This window comes from Lasioglossum baleicum, chromosome 6 (genome assembly GCF_051020765.1).
Source record: "Lasioglossum baleicum chromosome 6, iyLasBale1, whole genome shotgun sequence".
Lineage (NCBI taxonomy): Eukaryota > Metazoa > Arthropoda > Insecta > Hymenoptera > Halictidae > Lasioglossum > Lasioglossum baleicum.
The window spans coordinates 10,058,042-10,064,112 of record NC_134934.1 but is presented as its reverse complement, the minus strand read 5'-3'; positions in this window follow the sequence as shown (position 1 = coordinate 10,064,112).

Sequence of the window (6,071 nt, the reverse complement as noted above, 5' to 3'; positions counted from 1 at the left end):
ACCCGCGGGAATATTAGATCCCGACCGGCTCTCATTCCCGTGAGAACCCGTGGGGAACCAGTCGCAGCAGCTAGAGCCACCGGAGCCGCGAAGTGGTCGAGGATCATCGGCAGATCCGTCGAAATTCCAAGTATTTTTGAACCTGGCCTCTGTCCAGATGCACTTCCCTGTCGACGCGCCACCGATGCACACCTATCGCATCACTCCAGCAGCCTCAACCAGCTCCTAGACCTTTGTCGATATGAACTCTTGAATCTTCGGAGATGTCGCTGGGTCATGGGTGGAGACAAGGCCCGCTCTAGGGGGGACAACCCGGGCATTCGCCCGAGGCGGCAAAATATCGAAATATAGGGGCGTCATTTTGGCTGTATAAGTGTGAGAGAAATATTGATGTTTTAAATACTCAATTAATAGAAAATTTCAGGCTACCGTTGACATTTTTGCTGAAATCAATTGCAAAATTTGCCACCGAACAGACAAACAAACAAGAAAGCGAGCTAATAAAAACGTGGTAAAAAAGAAAATGGTCATTTTGTTCAACTCGGTGCTTAAATCCTGGGTGCGCCACTGTTCTTAAGGGGCGGCAATGTGTCTTTTTGCCCGGGGCGTCGTAACCGCTAGAGCGGGCCCTGGTAGAGAAGAGTCAGGTCGCAAATATTCTAAGGATATGTTCAGTCGGTCGTAGACTGCGGATCTTCATGCGTTTACAGCAGAATTGAGTAGATGAAATTCAAAATTGTAGGAACATTTTGAAAATTGAAGTTGTATATATTTATGCTTTCTCATCTATCAAAATTATTGAGGGAAGAAAGAACTATAAGAACTATTTAAAATAATATATTTTCCCCAGCTCTGCCCATTGGCGGTATACCTGAAAAGGTTGCTATAGCAAAATACAAGAAATAAGCGAAGACCAAAAATTATTTATTTGATTTCTACCTCAATCCAAATAATAAATAATCTTTTATATGCAAATAAGAATTAATAAATAGATCACTTTTGGAATTACCTAAATTGCTTTCATTTAAATAAAAAGTTTAGTTATTATTTGCAATTAAAATCACACGTTTATTTATCATTTCAAATAAAATTTGCCCAACACTGCTTAATACCAAATGAAGTCTCCCTAATTCCGATCCTCTCAAAAACACATCTGGTCCAAGACACGTCACCGAACAGATCCAAACTAATGCATCAGTTTCGTTTATCTGTTACAGATGCACTTTCGGACTATATCTGAAAAATGAAACTCATGGCTCTGCGAGACACTTTGTAAATAGCATCGAATTACCAAATACATCTACAGCAATTGGCTCGGGCAAATTGGCTTGGCACTTTTCGCTCGGTTTCAACCTTTTTGGAAGAGACGCTGTAAGACATAATCAACGTTACGCAATCTGCCCTGGTTCTTTAAAACAATGTACATCAGCAGAAAGGTGCGTAAACAATATTTAATTCAATGCGACGTTGACAGCTTTGAGAAGAAGCTAAAGGAAATTAACATTATAATTCCGAAAATGTTGTTTCTTGATATGCTCAGTCAGACAAGTACCATTTTCTTCATCTCCAAAAATGTCGTAGAAGAGAAAAGAAAATTGATATTTCTTGTATGGCTACATTTATTTTGATGCTTAAATATCGATTACAAACGAATCAAATTTTATTTCATCTAAAAAGACACACACAACATCATTCATATTTGTTAGACTTTGTCAAAATCTTCGTGACGAGTCTGAGTCGTTAAAATACAGCAAGGGTTAAGCCTTTGCACTCGAATGGCGAGTGTGAGGCGCCAGTAAAAATTGCCACACCATTATTCAAAACAGTTTTGATATTATTAAATTCGTCTGTTTTTTATAAATTGTGAAAAGCTCAACTGTTATATGAGAGAACTGGTTAAATTTGATCTGCACAATGTAAAAAAGATTACATAGAATAAAAATGATCTGGGTTGAAAGGAATGTCTTGATTTTCGAGTTAAAATTGCTTCGAGTGCAAAGGGTTAAATGCACCCTGCATTGTTGACAACATGTTCGATACGCGCGATCCGTAATTCTTCGTTTTCGGTGTCGATTTAAATGGCCGGGGTCGTCATCTCCTCGATCTTGGACCGTGTCGAGGAACCTTGATGCTGGACGCGGGATGCGAGTTCTTGTATTTCGCTTTGCGAATATCGTGCAACAGCTATAAATAACGATGATGCCCGTACTTTAATATTTACGTTTCTAATAATAATGGCACACCGGCGCGCGGATCGTATTATCGGCAGCAAGCGCGGGGGATCGAGATCACTGCTCGTCAATCCGTGCTATTATGCAATTATTATTTTGATTAGATCGTTGATCGTCCGCGAGACAAACGGTCGACCGTTCCGTTGCACAACCTAATCAACGTCGATGGTATTATTGTGTCCAGAGGACGTCGTTTCTCGACGCGGTCTCGGTCTTCGCAGCGGTCGGTCATTAGCAGCCAAAATGAAAATAATAGCTTCCGGCAGGCAGTTTCGTAGACACGTCCGTTGCCAAGATCGAAACTTGAATTTACGTATAACAACTGGACGCAATTTCCTGAAATCTCGCTGTTTTCTTTGCGAACGTGCCGTCTATCGCTCCGAATAGGTCACGAGTCGAAATACCGAACGGTTACAATCCTGATAAATCGATCATGTAAACGACAGGGAACGTTTGGTAAACGCTCACGAAAACTCCACCTGACAAAATGTCGAAGTTAATCCGAAAATGTCAAACGCGCGAGATCGTAAAGAATCCGCGGCTTCATTTTAAGTCTGAACCAGAAATCTAAAAGGTCCATGATACCGGAGAACGTTCGAAATTCACGGAATATGTTTCCGAATATTCAAATATCAAAGTTGATTCTAGAATATCAAATCTACAAAACGGACGAAAGGTCTACAGTTTAATTTTAGTACAGTCTCGAGCGGATTCGCGAATCCTGGAACCGGACAATTCCCAAATTCGAGGAAAAATATGTGATGTCGAGAACTGTCGGCGACGCTCACATATCAAAGTCATTCCCACAATATCAAACGTACGAACCGAGGAAAGGTTCACGATTTAATTTTAACATAGTCCCGACCCGATTTGCAAATCCTGGAATCGCGACCGAACCGGACAATTCCCAAATTCGAGGAATAATATATGATATGTCGAGAACTGTCGGCGACGCTCACGTGTCAAAGTCATTCCCACAATTTCAAATGTACAAACCGAGGAAAGGTTCGTGATTCAATTTTAAAATCCTGATGTTTCCGAGAATTCAGATATCGAAGTTAATTCCAGAATATCAAATCTTTAAAATGGACGTAAGATTTACAGTTTAATTTTATTGTGACTGATACTGGAATTCGGGGAATATGATGTGCTATCGAAATCTCTAGGCGACGCTCAAATATCAATCTCGGAATATCAAACGTACAAAATAGTATAATTTTCACAGTCAGACAAACGTCGACTGCTATAATATTTTCGAGTTCGTGTGAAAAAACCACGGCATCTCCGAGCCGTTCCACTTTCAGTGCCTGAAAATAGTCACTTCGTCCTAGCGAGTCTTTATTTCCGCGGCGGCCGCTAGCGAAGGCTCGTAATTCCTCTCATAAAGTTAAGAGGGGATTGCTCGTTTCTAGGATTGCAAGGGGGTGCGGGATGATACTTCTCATTTCTCGATAATACAAAGATGGGGTTTTTCAGTAGTTAAAAGTGCTACACACAGTAAGAAGCATAACGGATTCCATACACTTGAAATCAGAACAACTTTTTAATGAATGGGCCAAACGACTTCAATTTCTCTGTAAGGCTAGAAGAATTATTTTAGTAAATGATGTGTAAAAAAATATGTTGAAAAAATGCATTTGGACGGATTTGTGAAAAACAATAGTAAAAATTGATTTTTACAATGTTTTTAGCTGGGCTAATAACGAAAATCCAATCCAACAAAAGTTGGAAATATTTTTTTGTCAGACTATCGCAGGTACTACCCTGTATATTTTAAATTTTCATTGAGGGCCCAAATAAAAAAGTTTTAAAAAATCCCTTTTTCATTTTTGCATGTAACCTTGTAAATTATAATTTCTGGAAAATCTTGTTTGCATATCGTTTCGTAAACCAAATCTTCTAATTGATTAAAACAAAATCAGGTCGTTTGGTACAATTATAAAAAAAGTTATTAGTTTTCAAAAGGTGTACGAATACTTTGTACACCCACTGTACACGCGCAGCTTTATGCTCCTAAATAATGCAAATTACGCCTCATAAACGTAAATTAGTTTAAAATCAATTGCAAAATTTGTACCGAACAAACAAACAAACAGACAGACAAGAAAGCGAGCTAATAAAAACGTGGTAAAATAGGACTTCTGAGGGCGATCGCGGCCTAGATTGATCTTTTAAAAAGCCCATCTTTGCATTATCGAGAAATGAGAAGGTGCATCCCGCACCCTTGCGATCCTGGAAAAACGAGTCTGCCACCAGTAGCGCGTTATAACTAGTTGGGGCCCTGGGCAAAGTATAGAGTTTCGGGGCCCCTAAGCCCAACTAAATAACTTTATGAGAGAAAAACGTAGAATCTGGATCTTGGATCTCGGTTTGTGTTCGGGGCCCCGTTTTGCTTGGTTCCCCCTTTTGCAAGTTGGCCATAGGGTAACGCGCCACTGTCTACCCCCTTAATCGGCAAGAAGAGACCGCGATGGAGTACGGTTAATGAGTCGATCGTAACAGCTCGAATAAATAAAAATCTACATTGCATCGTCGCAGTCCTGTGCCGGGCGCTGCTTCGGTTCTTGTCTACCATCTTTCTTGAATGCCCAAGACCGCGGGACGGACTGTGATTGCAGCCGTATTTCAGTCAATCCGCGATATCTTTGTTCGCCTCTGTAGACGTCCGACACTCGTAATACCCTGTCCACTCGAACTACTCGAAGTCGTTGATATATTTACCGACGCAATCTCTGATTTCGCTCGGTACGTCAATATTTATCCGCCTCGAGATTAACTTTAGAGAGACGCGAAGGTGGGGACACGTGATCTTCCCTCGCTATCGCTTAAGGAACATTTCGAAAAAATCTATTTATCGTCGCTTGTTCCGTATCGGCATTGAAGAATCGTACTTTATTGTCCATAGACGTTGCTCCGTAAAAAACGTCGCCGGAAATAAATCGTCATGTGCGCCGTTCGTTTTTCTTCATCCCCTCGCGTACAAATCGTTTCGCAGCTGTGCCATGCCAAGCGATTTATTTAATTAGAAATTTATGATCATTCAGTACAGGGTGAACCACGAATCGTGACCAGTAGACATTACTCTGTTATTAGCAGAAAATGTTTCTATCAGGTATAGCATGGTTTCAAGGGAGCTCTCTCTCTTTCACGTGATTATAGCAAATTTTTTATCAACTCTTCTTTTTCGTGATTCCTCAAGGTCACCTTCAATTTTTTGCAATTACACCTATCATCTTTCTACGCCTATCTGTTAGAGGATTTCAAGGCGAATTCGGTAACTATCATAACTAGACTGCGGATCTTTATGCAAAATAAAAATGCTTTGCATTGATTGTGGGAAGCAGGAATAACATAAAAATTGATTTCATCCCCTTAACGACCTTGTTACATTAAAAGCAACATTAGAACATTCTTGAATTTTTTATATCTCTTACTGTTTTATATGTATTTCACTCAGCCAATTTCTTCATAAATGCATAAAGATCCGCAGTCTGATCATAACATAAGAAATTGCATTTTTTATTTCTTTTGTACGAAAAAATTGCCATAAATACATTTTCGATCGGACTGCTGATAACAGAATAATCCGACACGGTTTTCACCGACAACATTTCATTAATTTTTTATTTATTAATTAATTAATGTGGATTGAATGAAAATCAGTGGAAAAACGAAATATGAAACCGAGTATTCTTGAATTAATTGATTAATAAATAAAAAATTAATGAAATGTCGGTGAAAACCGTGTCGGAGAAATCTGTGTCGATGATTTCCATGGGACCCTGTGGTTCACCCTGCATTGTATAATCTCGGACGAATATTATTGGGTTGGCAAATAAG